This window comes from Gossypium arboreum, chromosome 8, assembly GCF_025698485.1.
Source record: "Gossypium arboreum isolate Shixiya-1 chromosome 8, ASM2569848v2, whole genome shotgun sequence".
Classification (NCBI taxonomy): domain Eukaryota; kingdom Viridiplantae; phylum Streptophyta; class Magnoliopsida; order Malvales; family Malvaceae; genus Gossypium; species Gossypium arboreum.
Window position 1 is genome coordinate 107158771 of NC_069077.1, and position 23920 is coordinate 107182690.

At 33.7% G+C, this 23920-nt stretch overlaps 1 non-coding gene across 1 annotated transcript; it reads left to right on the forward strand.

Annotated features, from left to right (window-relative positions):
* The first annotated feature begins 2582 nt into the window (after positions 1-2582).
* Positions 2583-2689, forward strand: LOC128280297 (small nucleolar RNA R71). The gene has a single exon (XR_008270477.1). It is a non-coding gene; the product is annotated as a small nucleolar RNA R71 (small nucleolar RNA).
* Positions 2690-23920: the final 21231 nt, after the last annotated feature.

A 23920-nucleotide genomic window follows, 5' to 3' on the forward strand; every position in this document is an offset into this window, starting at 1 on the left:
CAAAAAAATCTCGAATTACTACTGGTTTGAAAACACACTTTAAAATAGATTCTTAAGCACCAGAACCCGACCAATTCGCCTCCTCAACACAATTCTCAAAACTTTTTTACACAAACATGCCAACATTATCATCATACTAAACTAACACAAATGAATAACCCAAAACTTCCCTACAAAAATCAAATAACACTACTTAGCTCTCCTCGATTCCTTGAACTACTCGAACACCAAACAATGAAGTCCAATGGATCCCAACAATTTTAAAAAAAAAATTAAAGAGGAGAATTCAATAGAAGAGAAAACATCAAATTTTTGAAATCCCAAAGAAGAGTAAACAAAAGAAAAAAACTTATATGAGAAAGTGGAAGAGAAAATAAAAGAACGTGAAACAGACTTGGAAAGTTTCAAAAATCTCTCCTATTTTTCCAAAAACAAAATAAGTTTTTTAAACTTAAAAAAATCTAAACTAAAATTATTTCCCCAAATCACACACATGAGGACTCGAACCTAGGTCCCAAAAGTACACTAACACACAACCACAATAGGCCCATTCTAACACTAAAACGCAAAAACTAACCTAATTGTTCAACCTACTCACTGACCTTTACTACAATCCTTAAATCTTATGACCCCAAAATCTGGGGTGTTACATGTTTACCTTAAATGTGTCGAATTTAGAATGAGTTACCTCAACTATACAGTACAGGAAGATGTTCAATACCGTATGTGGGTTTGATTTGTTTGCATTAAGCTCCGAAGGGATAATATGTCAATCCATTTTGTCTAGTAGTACTTTGTCCCCAACCATAAATTTGTTCGCTCTATTCATGTGTTTATCATGGCGTCACTTTGGCACTTCATCGTGCTTTTTCGGTGTCTCCTTGACATATGTTCACCATTCATCTAGTTCATTGATTTGTAACATTAGTTCATCATAAATCATTTTGTTTCTGTCATATTGACTGAAACATGGCTCCATCATGTTCTCTCACGGGATTTCCTACAAAGAAGGTTGAGCCACATGGTTACTCACGTTAACAAAACATATAAAATCATCTCGATTACTAAAGTCTCTCACAGAATCATGTGCTTGGAGAGTAATTGTTTCGTCACCTACATGAAGTACTACTTTACCCTTACCAACATCAATTATAATTCTAGCAGTTGCTAAAAAGGGCCATCCTAAAATCAAGGTTACCTCACTACCCCCATCCATGTCTAACACATCAAAGTCAACGGGAAATATGAATTTATCAATTTTTACAGGCACATCCTCAATAACACCCCTAGGATATCTACTGGTTCTATCTGCCAGTTGAATACTCATCCTAGTTTGTTTGGGTTTCCTAAGGCTTAATTGTTTAAACATTTTATAGGGCATGACATTTATAGTAGCCTTGAATCAGCTAAAACATTATCAATGTTTAAACTACCAATTAAACAAGGAATAGTAAAACTCCCTGGATCTTTCAGTTTGTTAGGTAGTTTATTTTGTAATATGGCCGAGCAAACTGCATTGAGTTCTACAGTCGATGAATCATCTAACTTTCGTTTGTTTGCCAACAGCTCCTTTAAAAAATTGGCATAATTAGGCATCTGCGAAAGAGCTTAAATAAATGGTAAGTTAATATGTAATTTTTTCAAGAGTTTAAGAAATTTACCAAATTTTTCATTCGTGTGCTTTCTCTTCGTCACATTAGGATATAGAACTTAAGGTTTATATTCCTTGGCAATCGGCTTGTTTTTTTTTTTTTTGGCTTACCTCAACCTTATCATTATTCACCACGATTTCTTGCCTCGATTTTGGTTCAATTTCAACTAAGCCTTCTTCATCTCACACAGTAATATCATGAAGCTACTCTCTTGGGTTAGTTTCGATATTGCTAGGTAAACTACCTTATGGCCTTTCTAAGATTAACTTAGCAAGCTGACCTATTTGGTTCTCAATCCCTTGAATCGATGCTTGCTGATTTTTTAGTGCTGCCTCAGTGTTTCAAAAACATGTTTCTAGCACTGAGATAAACTTTGTCAACATCTCCTCAAGGTTCAGGTTTTTCCCTTACTGATAAGGTTATTGTTGGAAGCCTAAAAGGGGTTGTGCTCTTTGATTTCCTTGACCACCCCAAGATAAATTGGGATGGTTCCTCCAACCTGCATTATAGTTATTACTATAATGGTTATTTTGAGGCCTAGAATTATTACCCATATAATTGATCTGTTCGTTCTCTGTGCTACGAGTGAAGGGTAAACATTCTAGATTATTCATTCCTTCTCCATTTGTATCATATTGCATCACTGAATATACCTGTGTAGAAACATATAAACCACCAATTTTCTTATTTATAAGTTCTACATGATTTGATAACATGGTGACTGCATCTAAGTTGAAAACACTAGCTACTTTCATTGGCTTTATCCTCGTGACTTGCCACTGATAATTGTTCAGTGCCATCTCCTCAATAAATTCATAAGCAGCTTTAGGTGTTTTATTGTTCAGAGTTCCACCGGCTAATGCGTCGATTAATTGCCTCGTTGAAGGTTTCAAACCATTGTAGAAGGTTTGATCCTATAGCCATAGAGGTAACCCATGGTGAGGGCACCTGCTCAATAAATCATTGTATCTCTCCCATGCATCATATAAAGTCTCTAAATTGATCTGCACAGAGGAGGAGCTATCATTCCTCAACTTGGCTATCTTAGCCAGTGAGAAGTACTTCAGTAGAAATTTCTTGGTCATCTGAGCCTATATGATGATGGAACCTCATAGTAAAGAGTTCAACCACTATTTAGCTTTGTTCCTTAACAAGAAAAGAAATAAACGTAAGCGAATGGCATGGTCAGTGGTGCCATTAATTTTGAAAGTATCACAGATTTCTAGGAAATTGGTGAAATAGGTATTTGGATCTTCGTCTTGCAAACCTTCAAACTGAACAAGCTGTTGTATCATTTGAATTGTATTTGGCTTTAGTTTGAAATTATTTGCAGCAATGGTGGGCCTCATAATACTCGATTCAGCCCCAATTAGAGTGCACTTGGCATAATCGTACATAGTAAAAGGAACATGATCTGGATTTGCAACAACCGCAAAAGGTAGATGATTATTCTGGTTACCACCCATCTCTTCATTAATAATAATGTCCTCTTCTTCGTCTACCAAATTCTCTCGACATTGGCTTCCTTCTCTACGATTTCTGTGAGCTGTACTTTTAATTTCACTATCAAATAACAATTGTCCCAACAGATTTCTTCTAGTCATAAATTGAAGGAACCTGTCAAAAAGAAATAAAAGAAAAAATTATAATGTAAAAATTAAACCAAAAAAAATATAAAAAATGGCTAAATTGATAAAAATAAAGTGTTCTTAATATTTTAGTCCCCAGCAACAGTGCCAAAAACTTAATGGTCACTAAACTAACTATAAATACAGCAAAGGCAAGCGTACCTATCAAACAATAGTATACCTATGGTGAGTAGAGAATATTGTATCCACAAGGACTAAAAGTATTAGTAATTATCATTTTTCTATTATTTAGCCAACAATTTGGAGTGATATGTTTTAATCTAAATTTACTAAACTAATTTAACTACGAACGCAACAGAGAATGAATCAAAGAAATAATCAAATATTAACCAATGAGATAGACAATACCCAGGAAAGAATCCACCTCGACTTCACCTATTATTATGAATCTGAATTAAACAATTTATTCACTTGTGTCTTGATCCGATCTATATAAATCCCTAAATTATGTTAATATCTTTTTCGAGAGTAAGAACAATTGAATCTAGGTCAATTAATTGAAATCTCAGAACAATTGAATCTAGGTCAATTAATTGAAATCTCTTTCTAATTAAAACCCCTATCATTGTATTAACTCAATCTATGGATTCCCCTATTAGGTTTGACTCTAATATGGTAGATTTATGTCGTTCTATTTCTAGGATTGCATGCAACTCCACTCCTTTATGCTAAATCTACTCTTAAACAGGGACTTTTGCTCTACTGAATTAAGCATATTAAACATGAATTAATATCCTGAAAATATTAAAACAAGAAATAAGCATCCATAATTGAGAACAAGAATCAAGTATTTATCACGTAAAAACAAAAATTAAATAAAAGGATTCATCATAGGTTTCATCCTCCCTAGTTATCTAGGGAATTAGTTCATAATCCTGAATAGAAACATCTCTGAGTCAGAATAATCACAAGACATAAAGAAATTCAATAAAACTTTGAAATAAATTAAAAGGAGATCTTCAATCTTAATGGGGATCTGCTTTCGAGTTGATTTCAATGTGTTCTTCAAGTGTTTTCTTCGATCTTCTCTAATTCCTCTTTTATGTCTTCTTCTAATTGGTATTTTATAGACTTTAGAATGCTTAGAAAGCCTAAAAATTGGGTTTTTCTGCATATTTGGGATGCAGGGTGCAAAATCAACATGGGATGGCACATAGACATGTGTCTAGCCTGTGTGGCTCACAAGGGCATGTGTCTAGCCCGTGTGGAAATGCCCAAGCCTTATGGCTCCTAAAAACAACTTTATTTGCTTGATTTTGGCTCGTTTTTCACCCATTTCACTCCTAAATGCTCTCCTAAGTATAGAAACAAGAATTTAAAGGATTAGGAGCTTCAAATTCACTAATTTGCATAATTAATCATCCAAAAACCCATTAAGAATGAGATTAAAATATGTTACTTTTATAGCTTATCACAACACAATACCCCCAATGTTACAACATCCTCAACTAACTACTCCAGGTTGGTTTCTTATGCACCCTAAAGTGATGAAGGCTTAGTGTCGCGACATCTTGGCATCAGTGTCATGATACCCACTTTAGATGCAATTTTCCTCAAGGTTTATGATCTATCATAATTCAATGTAGCAGATGAAACTAGTTTTGCATTTAAGGAGCTTGAATACAAGCATTTTCATTATGTTTTAGTTAAGTTTTCTTGGTTTTATTTATATTCAATAAAATGTGCAAATTGAGTCTTTTATTGACCTTTGGGGCAAAATAAGGCATAATGAAGAGATAATGCACTTTTTTAGTGTATAAGAGAATTTTAGAAGGCGTACTAAACCTATACTAGTTGCTATGTCGCAACACAAGATGTTCGATGTCGCAACATAGGGACCAAAATGGAGAAAGCTCAAGATTGCCTTCGATGTCGCAAGACAGCCTAAGGGTGTCGTGACACATCTATGAAGATATCCCAAGTTGAGTATACTGACTTCTATGTCACAACAAGGTCTACATGTGTCATGACATCGACTTTAGACGAGACAAAAACACAATCTAAAAGGCGTTTTGGTCCGTACAGTCAAACTTAAAGCCTGAGGACTTCAACTAACCTAGGGTTAAGGATGACGACTACCTAAAATCTATAAATAGGCTCATTTGGCCATGTTATGGACATCATTCACTTAACCTATATTTTCTTCAGTAAAATTAGCTTATTTTTCTTTCGTTTTTAGATTTTAGAATTTATTTCAATGTTTTTTGTTGCTCTAAAGAGATCTGAATTGTCAAAAGCATTCAAACTTTGTGGATTTATGATTAATATCAATAAAATTAGGCTCTTTCATATACTCTATACTATCGATTTAATTAGCATACTTTCTCTTTATATTGATTCTATATTGTCTATGAATACCATGAGGAACTAATCCTTCTATGAGGGATTAGCGAGTGGAGGTATGATTTTATTGACTATATTGTAGGGTTAATAGATTAGCTATTTGGGAAATGAAAAATGTGAAACAAACCCTAGGCCTGACAACCCCAGGAATTCATTAAGGTGGGAATTAACCCAAAATTGGTATGGCCCATGCGTGAACACCTTTACCCCAAGCTGTCTAGACTGTGAGGTCGGAAGATAAGTAGTCCTTGTTGACTCGTTATGTTAGTGGAAGATCAGAAGATCCTACTACAGTAGAGACTATTTGATTGACGAGGAACCAGGAACAACGATTGATGGGGATTACTGAAGCAAGCTAATCACCCATAATCAAGATTTGATTCATTCTTCTTTTCTGTCTCTCGAAGTATATTTCTTTTATGATTTTTTTTATTATTATAAAAGCCCTAAAAATAATTTCTTTTATGCTTTCATACTATAACTAATTTAAAGTACTAATTATATCTTTTAGTGTTTAGGTTAGAAGCAATCTGGCACTCGCCTCTCTTAGGTATGATCCTCGAATTATTCACCTACTTTGTTGTAAAACTATATTACAACTCGACCCGTATACTTGTAGATACCGCCTTGTATTTCTATATTTTATTGCAGTATTCACACTCTGGATATTAGTACATCCAGAGGCAATCAGTCTGGCCATCATTATTTCCATGCACAAGCTCAAATCAATCATCAGACTCCCAATTGCATAGTTTTTCCGATTTGAGTCTCAAAAGAGGTGAATATAAGAAAAGATATCATTAACACTAAACTATAAGAATCGATAAAAAGTATTTAAAAGACTCGTAAACTACTTGAAAGAAAACTTATTACGTACTCGAGAGAACCTAATTTGACATATCAAATTATGACAGATTAATTTCCCCCACACTTAAGTATTTGCTTGTTCTTAAGCCAACACACAAAACATGCAATAGAAGACCCTTGGAATATTTTAGATAAATAGAAATATAGAAATAAAATATCTCACATACAACTAAAGATTGATGTTTAGTTAACTTAAATACTCCTAAAGTAAATATACCTAGTTCAATAAATTAAGGAGCTAGGCAATTTAGATGAATAAATACTCAATTATATTATCCATCAACATAAATTATATGGATACATGGTAAACACAAAATGCATATCAAAAGCATTCATTACACTAATTATAAACAAATCAAGAAGATCATGTAAATGAAATGTTTAGGTCACATAGATCTTCTAGGCTTGTATCATTTTGAGACTTAAGATGGTTTGGATTTCAAGTGAAAGATAACTTGAAACAATTTCAAGCACTCGAAATAGTAAAACACATGACATCGTTCCCTACTCATCCCCAAATTAGTCATTAAGGCTAGCACATTATTTCTCCTTCTCACTTTCCTTAATGGAATATATTGTTCAATATTGGTGAATACAAAAGCTAGCGAGTACTTGCGCAATAGAAATGAAAGATTTCTTTTAAGCTAAAAATTTTTTTTGTTTGAGTGTTTTCTAAAAAATTTTCACTATTTCACTCACAATGTTTTTATCACTAACCATGTTTTTGTTCCACTCACTTTGCATCTAACACTCACATTGCTTTAAACCTTCACATTGCTTTTATTCACTCATTTTTTTAGTACATTTAGCAAGAGTGTATATACACCATAACTTCACTTTTCTCTCAAGAAAATTTGAAACCACCACAATGTCTTATTGGAAAAAAACTGTTTCGAAAATGGTTTTTTTGCACAACGAGAAAATAAAAAATTTTGAAAACTAAGTCGGTTTGTGACATTTATAGTAATAATTTTTTTTCCCAGAATAATACATGTGTTTTGAGTGAGACGGATCCTAGACATTCCTGGCTTGCAACCAAATGGTATTCTCCACTATTCTTGTACCATGAACTACTTCAAGTGTGGGCTCAAACAATTACAAATGAAACATCAAACCAAAAATAATTTTCTTACATTCAATAGGAAAGTAAATCTCTCTCTTATAGAAACCAGTAGAATTGTTATTTATGAAAATATAATTTATACTTAGAAATAAATTTTGACTATTTTCGGGCAGAATAACAATATCTCTAAGTTGTGTATTTAGCCTTACCAATGTCATCTATGTATAGGAAGAGGAAGTGAACCCTAGTTGAATTAGAATAATACAATTAATGCCTATTTAATAGAAAAGGAATCCCCTAGTTGAACTAGGAGAGAAAGAGGCAACTAACCCTAGTTATTTTACTAGGATTGTTGATCTGCCATAATTTGATATGTCAAATTAGTCTTCCCTGTTATACTTGAGGAGCTTGTTTTCAAGCAAATTAGTGTATTTTTCATAGTTTAGCATAGTTTTTAGTTTTTCTATTTAATAAATGTTTAATGTGTTTTTGTACTAGTTTTGAGACCCAAATTGGCCAAATGTGCCATTTGGACCCTAATGATTGATTGAGTGTTCTAAGAACTCAATGGTGGCCCGATTTTAAGCAAAAATATCACCAATGATGGGGTATCGCGATATCAAAGACTAGGTATCACGATATCCTCAATAGCCCTTAAATAAAGAGAAAAATAAAGACCACCTACAATGGTATCGTGATATCCTCCTTGGGTATCACGATATCCAACCTTCAAGGAAACTCCCTATTTTGAAACCGCCAATAATATCGCAATACCTAGACCATGGTATCGCTATATCATAATCATGAGGGGACAAAAATTTACATTAGGGGTAGTCCTTGTCCAAATAAAGCACCAATAAAAAATACACGTTGAGGGGCATTTTGGTCAAGAAAAATGGGTTAGAATAGGTGTTATAATGAGCAAAAATTTGGTTAAAGAAAGAGATGAGGCATTAGGCACAAATTTTAATCACCTTTTTAGTTTTTCTTTCATTTTCTAGGGTTTTAGTTCTTCTCCTCCATAGCTATAGATTTAATTTTCTACTATTTTCTTTGTGTTAATTTACATTCTTAGTGTTAGTTAAGTTAGTTAAGTTAGTTAACCCTATAGCTTAGTTTATTTACATGATTAATACCTTAACTTTGCTTGTAATGGCATTTTCATCTCTAGTTTAATGTTTTTTCAGTTTCTTTTATTTTCACCTTTTAAAAATCTCAATTTTATTGTTCTTGTTCATTCATCTTGTTGTTAGTTGTTTTTCCTTTAAGTCTTTCAAATTAAAAACCCAAGCTTTCATTTTTTATTAAGTTTTATGTTCGTGGCTTTCATGGTTGTTTCTTTGATGTTTGTTAGCTTAAATATGGTAATGGGTAACTAAACCCTATGGGGGTTGGTTGATGGATATGTGGGTAACTTAATTTTTGGGTTAGGGACTAAATTGTAATAGATTGGACTAAATTAAAGAAAGCTAAAAACTTAGGATTAATGCCTCTAAGTTAAAACCAAGATAAGTGAGACCAAGAGGTAACCTTATTGAGCACCAATTCTTTAGTTCCGAGTTAGGTGAGTGAGATAGAGAGATAAATCAGACTAACTTGTCTAATTTGATAAAATTGAGACCGAGAAGTAAAATGGAGCTACGGTAGTATTTTAAACAACTTAGATCCCTAATTTGATGATTAATGAACCACATCGAAGTCAACCAACCATCGCTCGTTATTGATTGGATAGTTTTATAACTTTCCATGGCTTACGATTTAGTCCTCTTGTTGATTAGTTAGTTAATTAGTTTAATTAAACCTGACTAATACTGAACCAAACTTGAAGAGGGAACAGAAATAGCATGCTAAGGCCATTACCCTTAGATCTGGAGCGCTAGTTAAAGACCTTATAAGACTGTTGAGTGGAGAAAAGGTAGTAGAGAAGGAAGAGAGCATTCGCAGCCCTAGTGTTGGAGATGGGGTGGGAGAGAAAGTGGAAGATGAAATTGAACCCCAAACAATCTAAGTCACAAGATAGGCTTATTGTACCATTGAGTTAAGTAGCCGTACCATTTTCGACCCATCTTGAGGAAAGAAAGAAAGAGAGTAAGGAATTTCTAAGTTTCCTCAACATGTTTAAGGTGTTGAATGATAATATCCTATTGTTAGAGCTCCTAAAGAAAATGTTTAAATGTGTTAAGTTCCTTAAAGAAGTCGTGTCTAAGAGGAGAAAGATCGAGAGAGGAGAGCAAATCGCTCTTAACGCCGAGTGTAATGCAGTTGTGTCCAAAAAGTTCCCCCAAAACTTAAAGGCCTAAGAAACTTCACAATCCTTATAGAAATATGAGGTGTAACACCCCTTACCCGTATTCAACGTCAAAACAGGATACGAGGCATTACAGGACTTACATTGCAAGCAAACATACAACTCCAAGTAATAAATTTTTGACCAAATTAAAACCATTTGTTTTCAATCATGAAGACCCTAATACGAGCCTACGATACCCAAAACATGCTTTAGAAGTGGTTCAGGACTAAACTGAGCACTTAGGAAAGTTTTACAAAACTTAGAAAATTTTTGCTATGAACAAGGGTCACACTCCCGTGTGGTTTGGGACACGCCCGTGTGGGCAGGCTGTGTGGTAACACACGCCTGTGTCCCTAGCCCATGTAACACTTTGTTTTGCAAAGCATAAACAAATTGAGGTCACACAACCAAGTCACACGCCCGTGTGCTAGGCTATGTGGTTAATTAAATTTTCATAAAATATGTGCAGGCTTCACATGGTCGGGACACACACCCGTGCTTGAGGCTATGTCACTCACTCGGCCGAGACCTACACCGTGTCTCTACCTGTGTGCTCAATTTTGAGCATTCTGTTTCTAAAAATTAAGGTGCAGGGGACACACGGCCAGAACACATGCCCATGGAGCAGACCATGTGTCACATACAGTCTAGACACACGTCTGTATGTCTACCCATGTGGACAAAATAAATGCTATTTACCAAGCCATTTGTCACCCCCATTTCCACCTGCACACACAAAAGTTCAATGGCATAGATCATGATATACTTAGGCAACCAAACATCCATAAAACAATTCCGAATCATGTCATTTCATTATCCGCACTCAACACATTTTCAACACCAAATCATATAAACTCACATTCTACAAGTTTCAATATAGCTACCAATAACATGCATAATATTACTTAGTTTTCTTAGCATACTAATGAGCCAATCTTAATCATTCAACAACAAGCCCATTAAGCCACATTCAACCATTTATCAAACAATTATAAACCACATCACACAAGAGATAATTGCAAATGCATGCATATATAAATATATATATATTTAAGCTTACAACCAATTCAACCAAAATAAGCCAAGTTACATGGCCCAAAACCACATCAAGCCTTTAACAATTACAAGCTAATATGTTTGGCCAAATTCATAATGACACATATAACAAAATGACCAAGTCCCTATACATGCCATATTCTCAAAATGTTAAGATCATCGATACCCAAAATGACAGTTGATAGTGTGATGCGAACTTCGACGATCTCCAATCCGAGCTAGCTTGGTGACACTATAAAACATGGAAATTAAAACGGAGTAAGCTATATAGCTTAGTAAGCTCGTATGAAAGAAATAAGAAAAACTTACCATACATTGACATGCAAGTAATATAGCATAAGACAATGTAATTTTCCATAATCTCATAATCAAAAATCACTACCATCACAAACTTACCTTAAAATCGCTATATCATGAATTAATAATCATAAGCTTTAAGTTCATACCTGTACCATCTCGAAATAATTTTATACACACTCTCATCCTTGTCATACCCAATGAACCACTCGAAATAATAAATTTAGATACTCGAGAAACCTTGCACACAAGGTGCCACATATGTAGCCATTACTACCTCTATCTCATATCACATATATGCTCGCTCTTGAGGCAAAAACAGGCCTACTCACACAAGCTGTCAGTCAAGATGTAACTACTCGGTGCTGCTCACACAAGCTATTAAGTAACCGCAACATATGTCAGTATACTCAGCCATCGGTAGGACTTACAGGACCAACACCTGGATCACATAACATAAAACCCTAGTGACATGTCACTTGTATCCTAATATATTCCTAAAATTCGATTGAGATTTCTCACTTGACAAATAGTCATCAAATGTGTCCGAAAGGTTGATTACACAATTCATGCATAAATTAAAGCATTTAAAATAAATTTAAAGTAAAGCTTATTTAACATACGAACTTACCTTGGTTACAAAAACGGCTAAAGAAATCTATTCGTCAATTACTTTGTTTTTCCCTGATCTAGACCCGAACCTCGTTTTTCTTTATCTATAATACCACATTTAACTTATTTAATCATTACATTATTCAATTCAACCCAAAACCACATTATGGCAAAATTTATATTTTTGCCCCTAATTTTTCAACATTTTACAATTTAGTCCCTAGGCTCGTAAAATGAATTGCATTCAATTTCTTAACAACCCAAGCCTAGCCAAATGTTTTTTGTACTCATAACAGCCCACATTTTTCATTTATTCACACTTTTCTACACATTTTATAGGCTTTTACAAATAAGTCCCTATTTAACGTTTTATCAAAAATCACTTTGCAAACATTATTTAACTAACAACGAACATGCATTTTCTACCATCAAACATCAAAATAAAAGCATATTCAACATGAGTAAAATTTTAAAATTTAACTTTCTTTCAAATTAGTCCTTGAAATAGCTAAATCAAGTTCCAACGATCTCAAAAATATAAAAATCGTAAAAAGGGGAAAAGAACAGAACTACAATCGAGCTTGAAAGCTTGGCCAAACCCTAGCTATGTCTCCTCTTCTAATTTTCGGATATGGGGATGATATTGAAGAAGATGACATCTTTTATTTAGTTATTTTGGCTTTATTTACCAATTTCCCTATTTACCCCTCACTTAAACTTTGAAATTTTACCTACTCTATGTCTATTTTTGTCCATCCTAAAGTATAATGGTCTAATTCCATTTGAGGACCTGTAATAGAAAATTTCATAAAAATTACTACCTTTAGCCTATAGAACTCAAATTTTTCACCTATTGCAATTTAGTCCTTCTAATCAAATTGAGTACTCAATCGATAAAATTTCTTAACGAAATTTTCACACAATTATTCTATCATGCTATAGACCTTAAAGAAACAATAAAATAAATATTTTTACCTCGAATTTTTGGTCTCAAAACCACTATTTTGATTTGACGCAAAAACGAGCTATTATAATTCTCCCCCTTTAGGGATTTTCATCCCCGAAAATCTTATCAGAAAATAGGTTAGGGTACTATTTTCTCATAGCTTCCTCGAGTTCCCACGTAGCCTCTTTGACTCTATGTCGTTGCCACAAAACTTTCACTAGAGCCATGATTTTATTTCTCAACTATTTAACCGCTCAAGCTAACAGTTTGATTGGTTCTTCACCATATGTCATATCAGGTCAAATCTCAATCTCTGTTGGGGAAATTACATGCAAAGGATTTGATCGATATCGTCGCAACATCGATACATGAAACACGTTGTGAATTCTTTCCAACTTCAACGGCACAGCTAGTCGATATGCCACTGGCCTTATTCTTTTAATAATCTCATATGGCCCAATGAAATGCGGACTCAACTTTCCTTTGCGACCAAATCTAAGAATTTTCTTCCACGGAAACACTGTTAGTAATACTTTATCACCAACCTGAAATTTGATATTCTTTCGTTTCAAATTTGCGTACGATTTATGTCGATCCGAAGATGCTTTCAAACAATTACGAATTACTTTTACTTTCTCTTCGGTTTCTCTGACCAAATCAACCCCGTGAATCTATTTTTGACTAAGCTCAATCCAGTACAACTGAGTTCGGCACTTGCAGCCATACAATGCTTCATAGAGTGTCATCTTTATACTCGATTGATAACTGTTGTTACAAGCAAATTTGACCAACGGTATATATCTCTCCCAACTACCTTTGAATTCTAAAACACAACAGTGAAGCATATCTTCAAGAATTTGAATCACTCTCTCAGATTGACCGTTGGTTTGTGGATGGAATATGGTACTAAAATTCAACTTCGTACCCAACGCCTCTTGTAATTTCCTCTAAAATCGCGACGTGAACCTCGGATCTCTATTCGGAATAATAGAAGTAGGCACCCCGTACAATCTAACAATTTTAGCAATGTACAATTCAGCTAGTTTATCAAGTGAATAATCGGTACGTGCTGGAATAAAATAAGCTAATTTCTTCAATCTGTCGATAACGACCCATACAGCATCTTTCTTTTTTCTTGAAATAGCTAAATTAAGTTACAACGATCTCAAAAATATAAAAATCACTAAAAACGGGACAAGAATGAACTTATAATCGAGCTTGAAATCTTGGCCTGTCTTCTCTTCTAATTTTCGGCTATGGGATGAAATTGAAGAAGATGACATCTTTTATTTAGTTATTTTGGCTTTATTTACTAATTTACCTATTGACCTCTCACTTAAACTTTGAAATTTTACCTACTCCGTGTCCATTTTTGTCCATCCTAAAGTATAATGGTCTAATTACCATTTGAAGACCTCTAATTTAGAATTTCATAACAATTTACTACCTTTAGCCTATAGAACTCAAATTTTTCACCTATTGCAATTTAGTCCTTCTAGTCAAATTGAGTACTTAATCGATAAAATTTCTTAACAAAATTTTCACACAATTATTCTTTCATGATGTAGACCTTAAAAAATAATAAAATAAATATTTCTACTTTGGATTTGTTGTCCCAAAATCACTGTTCTGATTTGACCCAAAAACGGGCTATTACATGAGGAGTAAATTCGAGAAAGCCCTTTGTGATTTAGGGGCTAGTATCAACCTCATGCCATTATCAATCTATCAAAGGTTAAGATTAGGAGACCTTAGCAAGACATCAATGGCTTTGTAACTTGTTGATCGTTCTTTAATTTTTCTCAAAGGAGTCCTTCAGGACGTATTAGTTAGAGTTAGGAAACTCATCCTCCGAGTGGACTTTCTCCTGTTAAACTTTAAAAAAGACCTAGAGATTCCTATCCTACTAGGAAGGCCATTTTTGGCAGCCTCTAGGGAGACTATAGATGTTAGAAAAGGGGAGTCGACGATGGAAATAGGTGGGGAGGTCAAAATCTTTAAGTGTTTTAACCCCAAACTTAGTTCTAAGGATACATCACTCTTTCAAGGGTACAAGTGTTAAGTGATTAAGATGATACCTTGCAGCTTATCTTGCAGCTATTGTGAAATGGTGAGAACTTGCAGGTTTTAGATCAATACAGAAAAGGATCTGAAAATGAAAGAAATTCATTAAGCCATGGCAATATTTGAGTAGCCTTACTCGGATGATGACAATAGGTGAATTAAAGTATCAATCAAACCACATCAGTACCACTTCAGAGGTGTAACCGATCGCCCTGAAATTAATTTGTATTTTTGTCAAGAAGGAAATTCAAAGTAAATTGGTAAATATTTGAATAATCTGATCACGGACTCCATTTGTTTTCCTTGTTTAGTTTGGGTTTAAATTTAAGCATGTATAACTTTTGGACTTGGTAGGGTAGATTTTGAATAATTGGGAGGTTAGATGACAATTTTGTATGTTTTAGGTGCACTTTTCCAATGGTATTGCAATATCCAAGGAGGAATATCGCAATACCCTTGAAAGCCTAGTGGAAAGGCCAAAAAATTTCTAGATATTGCAATACCATTCCCTTGGTATGACGATATCCTTGGTAGTTTCAAAAATAAAAAATTTGGTAAAGTTACACTGGTATATTATGATACCCAAAGCAATTTCAAAATAGGAAGTACAAAATTACAGGGGTATCACGATACATATGTTGAGTGAGGGAAAACACTTGTTTCGAGTATCGCGATCCACATGTTTCGGTGACTTTTAAGCCTCCAAACACCCATAAAACCCAATCCTTTTCATTTATTATACTCTGGACACCCCAAAAACACTACTCCCCCTCTTCATCTTCTCCTCCATTTTCCTTTTTAATCTTCATCTACTCTTCTCATAAATCTGCCTACTTGGTGTTATTTTTTTCTTCTTTTCATTCTTATTTGCAAGTTTTCCTTCTCCTTGCCTTGGAACAACGTGCTACATCACCTCCAACCGCTTTGTCTTCACTTACGGTCTAAAATTCCTTTTCATTTATTTTTTTGAAATTTTTATTTTTTTATTTTTGTTATTTTCATTTTTTAGTATTGCATTGTTGATTTGGTTTTTGGTTGGTTGGTTAGTTTATTATTTGTTAAATAGCTTAATTGAATAGTGATGTTAGTAAAATACTGCCAACGGTGGTGATTTTGGAATAATTTACAAATAAAAAGGTTGAAAATTATTTTATGTCAACCCAAGGGCGAACGTTCATTCTTAAATATGGTTTCGACCCAACCCTCTTTGTAATGAGATTTGGGACTTAGTTCGTTACCATAGGTTTTTTGATTTTGGTCTAGTCCCAAAATTAATCGTGGTTATCCCTATTATTCTTGAGTTTTATGCAAATTTAAAAGTTTACAGTGGAAACTGCGAATCAGTTTGAGGACTAGAGATTGACATTTCCCTGAGTTCTATTAGCGAGCACTATGGCATTCTATGGTATCAACAAGATGACATTGAAATGATGGATTTAAAATTTTATAAAAATGTCGACATGGAACCCTTCTTGCCTAGCAAAAGAAAGGTAGATGGGAATGGAAGCGGGAACAGTAAAAAAAATTTCCATATCATTTAGTCAAGCAATAATGTTCCCGTTAGCAAAAATATGGATGCCATTTATCTCGACTCGTATTAGTCCTGTGCTCAACACTAACACAATTAATATTTTTTAAGCTATTTTGTAATAGCCCAAAATTGGGTCTAGTTGGAATAGAGGTTTCGGGACCACAAAATCCAAGATAGAAATAATTATTTTATGATTATTTTGAGGTCTATGATATGATTGCATGATTGTGTGAAAATTTCGTGAAGAAATTCTATGCATAAAGTGCTCAATTTGAAGTTAGGGACTAAATTGAATAAGTTGCAAAACTTGCATTCTAGAAGTTTCTAGTATGAAATTGCTTTGAAATATTAATTAAGAGATCTTAAATAGAAATTTTACCAATTTCTAAGTGATGGACAAAAATTGGACATGGATGGAATTTTTGAAAGTTTAGTAAGGAAGGGAATTTTGGTCATTTGGTAATTAAAAGAAATAAAAAGGGAAAATAAAGCCAAAATTGACTCATCTTTCTCATGGAGGCCAAAATTAGCATGGGGGAAGCCATGGCTAGGGTTTTCAAGCTTTCCAAGCTCAATAGTAAGTCCGTTATAACCCCGTTTTTCAAGTTCTTTATGTTTTTAGAATCCCGGTACTTTGATTAAGCTTATTCTAGTAATAATTTAAGCTAGGGTTCATATTTGGAAAAATACCCATAGGTGAAATGTGTTTATGTTTCTATTTAATAAAAGAATATGAGGTTTTAAATTATGTTAGACAAGTTGTGCTACTCGGTTTTGAGTGAAAACAAGTAAAAGGGCTTAATTGGTAAAAATACCTAATAGTCATAAGTATATGCTAGAGTGAGAATTTGATGTTGCCATAGAAGGGAAAAGTGATCAGCATGTCATAAAACATAAGAATAAGGGATGAAGTTTAATTCCTGAGCCTAGGGGAAAAAGTGTAAATATGCAAAAGTTTAGGGGCAAAATTGTAATTTTTTCTAAGTTTGAGTTAAGGACTATTTTGAATAGTACATTAATTAAATAAGTAAAATATGATGTTTTAGATCCCGGAAAATGAGATTTGAACATAGAATGAGAGAAAAATCCAAAATTGGGAAAGTTGATAAAATGGCCGTTTTAGTATCGAGGTAAGTTCATATGTATAATAAGCATTAATTTATGCATGTTTCAATGTAAAATTGATATATTCATTATGATTTCGAGGTGTTGAAAGTATGTAAGTTGGTTGATAATAATACAACAATAATGCTATAATTTATATTTGAAAGTTAAATTTAGTGAATTAATTGAATTATATTAAATTAAATGATTATGGTGCAAAGTTTATGAATTGATTTAAAAATATGTCTATGGTACATGAAGTGTATTGAATTATCATACAAAAATGTGATTTCTATGATTATGGATATTATGGGAAATTGTGAGTTCATATGATTTTTAATAAGGCAATGTATAATTTAATGTTATTGCCTTGATATTAAATGAGATGTAAGTTTATATGTAAGTAATACATCAATATTACTTGTATTATGATATTTTACAATAATATTAGAAATATGTTTGTGGATAATTACTTGATTGGTGAAATTGTTGGAAAAGAGAGAGAAATCCTGGTTGAACATTCGGAAAGATTGAATAATATAGATGGAACGTAGCTAGGTCACATGTATGGTGCTGAGTGCACATCATGTGTACAAGAGAGCTACAAGACATTATGATGTAGCTAGGTCGCATGGGTGATACTATGTGTACACCATGTAGACAAGAGAGCTACAGGATATATGTAGCTAGGTCGCATGCGTGGTTCCACGTGAAGGACCCCATGTAGACAAGAGAGCTACGAGATAAATTGGCTAGGTCACATGGGTGGTACTGAGTGTTCACCATGTGTAGAAGAGAGCCAAACTATATGATGGGTGGAGCTATGTGCTGAAACCACCAAGTATCGAGGATTGATCCGAAGTGTTCAACGGGAAACTCTCTATGTATTGCTTTGTGAGTTTTGTGATGAATAAGTGCAGGAACTTGGTTATGTGAATGATGTGTTCATTAAGTGACTAGGATGTGGTAAGGTTATAAACAAGTTATACATGAGGATGATCTCATGGTGACCTTGTGATCATGGGCCTATACTTGTGATGTATGAAATGTGGTGAAAATGATTTGTGATATGTATGTTAAAATGAGGTTAATACAAAGAAAGTGTGAAAGAGTGAATTAGCAATAAAACTGTTTTGGACAGTAGCAGTGATGTGAATTTGAAAAATCACCAAAAATAGTATAAATTTAATCAGAGATTGAATGAGATATCAAATTAAATTTTAATGAGTCTATTTTCATATAAAAGAAACAGAGAAAGAAAAAGAGTTCTATATTTTGAGATATTTATGTTTTTGTGAGACTGGTGCAGAATGATTATGTGATCCCCTTTTTTGACTTTGGAAAATCACAAAAATTTGGATAAAAATAATTAGAGGCTTAAAATTATATTTTTAAAATCCCTAATGAGTCTATTTTTATGATAAATCAACAAGAGCATTATCCGAGTTTTGTACTCTGAGATAATTAATTTTTAGTGAAGAGAGGTAAGAACTGTCAGAAAGTGAAATAGGGGAATTTTTAATGAATAAAATTTACTAATTGGATGAACCAAAAATTATGAAAATTTTATGGTGGAAATATATGTGAGTCTAGTTTCAAGGGAAATTTATGGATCTTAATTTAGAGCTCTGTAGCTCAAATTATAAATACGTAAGTGACTATGACTCGTGTGGACAGTTTGATGTGAGCATTTATTAGTAAATTGTGAAATCGTACTTACAAGAATGCTATACACATTAAGGATGTGGAATGGAGAGGAGGAGGAGGAAAATAAATATATGTGGAATACATGGAAACTATGGTATATGAAATATTGTTATAATGAAATAAATGATATGTGTTTATAAGAAAAGTAAAGAGAATGATATGTATCATGACATGTATATATATATATATATATGACTAGTCTCAATGTAATGCTTGTTGGGTATAGAGTTGAATTGAAATGTTTCAGGAAAACATGTTATTTTGTGCATCTAAATTGTGGTATTTTATAAAGATATGATCTAGTTTTAAATATGAATGCTTGATGATTAAGTGAAGATATTAGGTAAGATGATAATCTTGGTATAAATTTATAAGTGGTACTATAATAAACAAGGTAAAATGAGTATGAGAGACACATGTATAATGACATACAAATGCTATGTTTGTGGTTTAATTGAGAATATTTAATCATTAAATGAATACTATGTTATATGCTTTTGATTTTGTATAAGTGTGTAAGAGATTAAAGGTGACCAAAGCTTGGAAAATAGCCTAGGTATATTCCACAGCAGAGACACGACCATGTGTCTCATTGTATGGAACACGACTTTGGGACACAAAGTGTGGATCCTTAAAGCATGAAATTTCCAAGATTTTTGTAAGTTCTCAATTTAGTCCCGAACCCTTTCTAAAGTATGTTTTGGGCTTCGTAAACTCAAATAGGGGACTATGTGTAAGTGAATGAACGTTTTGAAATATGAATGAAATTTTATGGCCTGTATTTTAGTTTAATGTTTGTATGTTTGTCCGGTAACGCCTCGTACCTTATCCCGGCCTCGGGTACGGGTAAGGGGTGTTACATATTTTGTTGTTGGCAATTTTACAGTGGAAGCGGGTCTATCTTAGCATATGGATCAATCGAGAGATGAAGAAATGTGTTGGGGGAAGTAAAGTCGGCATCTAATTTCCTCATCTTATTACGGATCTATCGTAAGAAGGGGTAAAAATAAACCTGACTGAGCAATTTCACCGCCCTACATGGAGTATTATAGGCTATACCATAATGCTTTAGTTCCATGAGCTACAGTAGAAACAAATTCAGGAATGGAATCAGAGGCGCAAGCACAGAATGGAATTGCCTGTGAACCTAAAGAAGAAAACCACAACAAAGAAAGTCAACGAAGGTACATAGTGGCAACGTAAATTTTCAACGAGGTGCGCTACAAAACTCGACTGCTCGAGACGATGAAACCATTCATTGATCTATTTGCAATGAGTCACAGGATCGAAGGCCTACAGTGTCCTAAATGGGCAAGCAATACATCCGCCAGCAGCGATGAGGAAGAAGAAGAAAGAGAGGAAAAGGAAGCATATGAGGATGACGAAGAGATGGATTAGAAAAAATCCAGTTTGAAAATTTGTTTTCTTGTGCAGTGAAAAATCAAAATTTTGAAAATCGATCCGATGTTTTATATGTATAACAATAAACCCTAAAATCAAAATCGTATTTGTGTTTTTGAATAAATGAATCCTTGTCATTCCTGGATTTCAACCAAATGATATTTTCCACTATTCTTGTACAAGGAATTATTTCGAGTGAGGGCTCGAACCAATTGAATTAACATAGAGAACTAAAAAACAATTCTTTTATTTTGGAGTGAAAAGGAAAACTCTCTCTTCAAACCGGCAGAATTGTTATTTAGAAAAAATATATTTAATAGTTGAGAATGAATTCTCTTTATTTTTCGGCAGAGTAATAATATCTTAAAGTTCTGTTAAATAGCCCTACCGATGCCATCTATTTATAGGGAGAGAAGGTAGAACCCTTGTTGAATTAGAAAGGTTTATTTCAAATAAAAAAATAAATTTCTACTTAGAGTAGTGGGTGGACTGCATCCCATTGTATTCCTACTAGGGTTGTAATAGCCCAAATTTGGGGCTAGTCGGAACAGTAGTTTCGGGACCACAAATTCGACATAGAAAAATTTATTTTTATTACATTTTTATGGTCTAAAATTTCACGGAATAATTTCGTGAAAATTTCGTTCAAAATTTTTGACGTTTGGGCACTCAATTTAGCAAAAAGGACTAAATTGTAAAAAGTGCAAAAGTTAAGTTCTACATGCTAGAGGTGTCAATTACTATGAGATTGTAAATTGAAGGTCCTTAGATGGTACTTAGACCATTTTATTTTAAGTTGGACAAAAATAGACATGGGCTAAGAGAATTTTTGTGTTTTGAGAAAAGGGCATTTTGGTCATTTGGTTAATAAAAGAATAAAAAGGGAAAATAAAGCCAAAATTGTGTCCATCTTCTTCTACCTTGGCCGAAATTCTCAAGAAACCATAGCTAGGGTTTTCTTCAACTTTCAAACTTGATTGTAAGTACATCCTAGCCCCGTTTTTAATGCTCTTTATGTTTTTTAAGTCGTTATCACTTGATCTTTCTATTTCTACCATTGTTTTGAAGTAGGGTTCATGTTTAAAAATTTACCCATGTGGGACATGCATGTATTTTGATATTTGATAGAATATATTGTAAGTTTAAGGTGTGATAAACAACTTTTACTAAGTGATTTTTAGTGAAAATGTATAAAAAGGACTTATTTGTAAAAAGATGTAAAATGGGTAGTAAAAATCTTATTTGACGAAAAATGTGAGCTGATATGAGCATGTATATGGTTTGGCTAGGCTTAGGTGACAAAGAAATTGAATACATTTCATTTTATGAGCCTAGGGACTAATTTGTAAAAATATGAAACTTTAGGGACAAAAAGGTAATTTTGTCATTATGTGATGTTTGGACTGATTTGAGTAATGTGAATATTAAATAAGTTAATTTTTTATTATAGATAAAAAAAACGAAGTTCGGACCTTGATCGGTGAAAGAATAAGGTGTTTGACGATTAACTCTTTGAATGAATTTGAAAAAGTTCGACAAGCAAGAAAATCCCGGTTGAACCTTAGGAATAGTTAGGATACAAATTTCATGACATTGGGGTTAGTTGAGATTACGTGTAAGACCATATCTGGGATATGGCATTGATATGAGATTTTGTGTAAGACCATAGCTAGGCTATTGGCATCGATATGAGATCCCATGTAAGACCATATCTGGGATATGGCATTGGTATGATACTATGTGTGTGAGATTTCCCCAGTATCCTTTAGTATTCCAAGTGGTTCAACGGGAAACTTAACGGAAAATTTTAAGTTGTGAAAGATTATGGTATGTTGTGAAAGATTATGGTAAGTTGCAAGTTTGGTACAGGTATGTACATAAAACTCATGCTTAATGAGCTCGATATGTGATGAACCTACAGTATGGTTTGATTGAGTAGGTTATGATGTTAAGGTATTAAAACATCTATGCTAAGCTTGATTATGAAATTTACAATAACATTTTATGTTAATTTACTGCATGTTAAGTATATGCTAAAGTGTGTTTATGATGCCTATTATTTGCATAGGAACTTACTAAGCTTTAAAGCTTACTCCCCTTTCTTTTTCCCTTATCTTATGGTATCACGAAGCTAGCTCGGGGATCGAAGATGGTCGGAAATCCATTCACACTATCAAATTATCATTTTGGGTACTTATGATTACATTATTTTGAGTTATGGCATGTATAGAGACTTGGTAATTTTTTTATGTGTCATATTCGATTTGGCCAAATGTGTTGGCTTATAATGGTTGATGATTCATTTTGTAAATGGCCATTGAAATTGGCTAATATTGGTTAAGGACATATGAATATGAATATGTATTTCATGAGTGTGGATTTTGCATGATTTAAGATGATACGTATAAGATGTTGTATGAGATAGGAAATAACATGTAATTGATGTGTGGATGACTTGGTTGTGGCTGAATTGGTTGTATGTATATACTTGGATTTGTGTTGCTTGTTGTTGTGTAGGTTGGTGCAAGTAAGGGTTGGAAAATGGCTTAGTAAATAGCCTTATTTTTTTCCACACGGGTGTGTCTAGGCCATGTGTGACACACGGCTTGCCCCATGGGTGTGTGATCCTGCCGTGTGCCCCCTGCATCTTGAATTTTAGTTTTAAATTGGGCATACGAGCAGAGACACGGCCATGTGTCTCAGCCATGTGACGGGCACGACCTAGGGTCATGAGCGTGTGCCGAGGGCGTGTGAAGTCTGCATATATTTTATGAAAAATTATAAAATTAAATCGCCCACACGGCCTAAGAACATAGGTGTGTGACTTGGTCGTGTGACTTCAATTTGTTGATAATGTCATAAACAAAGAGTTGCATGGGTTAGGCACACGGGCGTGTTTGATCACACGGCCTGTAATATCCTGATTTTGGGCCTAGTCGGAATAGTGGTTTCGTGACCACAAAATCCGAGATAGAAATAATTATTTTATGATTATTTTGAGGTCTATGATATGATTGCATGATTGTGTGAAAATTTTGTGAAGAAATTTTATGCATAAAGTGCTTAAATTGAAATTAGGGACTAAATCGAATAATTTGTAAAACTTGCATTCTAGAAGTTTCTAGTATGGAATTGTTTTGAAATATTAATTAGGAGGTCTTAAATAGAAATTTTACCAATTTCTAAGTCTATGGACAAAAATTGGACATGGATGGAATTTTTGGAAAGTTTAGTAGTAAGGGCATTTTGGTCATTTAGGGGTAAAATGAATTAAAATACAAAATTAAAAGCCAATTTTGCTCATCTTCAACCCCATGGCCGAATATAGCAAGGAGAAA